The sequence below is a fragment of the Chrysochloris asiatica genome, unplaced genomic scaffold (genome assembly GCF_000296735.1).
Source record: "Chrysochloris asiatica unplaced genomic scaffold, ChrAsi1.0 scaffold00135, whole genome shotgun sequence".
Taxonomy (NCBI): Eukaryota; Metazoa; Chordata; class Mammalia; order Afrosoricida; family Chrysochloridae; genus Chrysochloris; species Chrysochloris asiatica.
In genome coordinates, this window is record NW_006408653.1 from 945795 (window position 1) to 947054 (window position 1260).

Sequence of the window (1260 nt, forward strand, 5' to 3'; positions counted from 1 at the left end):
CAATAACCTTCACCAAACATGATACCCTCCTCCAGTGACTGAGCACTCCTGATTGCATGTCCCAAACAATCAGATAATATTCTGTTGTTGTGGACTATCAGGCTTTCATGGGCTAATTTTCAGAAGTAGATTTCCATGACTATGTTCCTGGTATTTCTTAGTCTGGAAACTCCACTGAAACCTGTCCACCATAGGAGACCTTCCTGGTATTAAAATACTGGTGATATACTTTCCAGCATTATGGCTTCATGTAAGCCACCACAGTATGACAAACTGACAGATGGGTGTGTGAAGCGTCTATACTGACAAATGCTCAAGTAATCCAATCTGTACTCGTTTTAGCTAGAGTGAGGTTTTCTTTATTCGCTATTGCAAAATTGGACGCTCAACCCAGTAGACACGGGCAGACGTACTACATGACCCGCCACAAGTGGTTTTTATACTTTTCTCCTAAAAGCCCCTCCTACAGTTCCAGTTTCCCATTTACAATTCTATAACACATCCCAGTTTCCCTCCCTCCAGAGAAGCCAAAATGGCCTGCCCATTGTCTTAACGGCTGTATTCTTATTTAAATCTCCTAGTCCTAGAACAGCCAGGTTACAAATCCTTCCCTGTATGTAAATCAACAATCTGTTTGTCAGGCCTAGCAATCTCATGAATTCCTGAAGATGGACGACCGTCCACAAGAGTTATTTCTCACAGGTGGCATCTCTCTTTGAACTTCAAAGGGATCACCCCTCCAAAGGTCTCAATACAGAGTGCTTGTTCCTTTGTCAGCTACCTGTACTGGTAGAAAAGCTGTTACTGCACCTTTTACTCTCAACTTTCATTCTTCCCTGAGATGTCCCTGGTTTATGGCAAATTCCTCCCTCACTGTTGGACCCTCACTCACATAGGTAAACTCAGTTGCCTCCAAAGTCTCTTTCTCTCTGCTGAACATTCTCAGTTCCTTAAATCACTCCTCATAGACAAGTTTTCCAGATCCCTGAGTAGATCTTGGCCACCTTCCTTAGGCCATGATCTCATAGGACTTACTTAACCTCCCTGTGCCAGCAAAAGCAGCCTGTCTGATTCAGAAGCATTTGGAATTAGAGAAACTGTTCCTTTAAGGAGCTCTGGTACTGTAGTTGTTACGAGTTGGGTTGCTAACCTCAGGGTCGGCAATTGGAAACTACCAGCTCTTCCGCAGGAAAAAGATGAGGCTTTCTGCTCCTGTAAAGATTTACAGCCTCAGAAACCCTGTACAGGGTTGCTATAAGT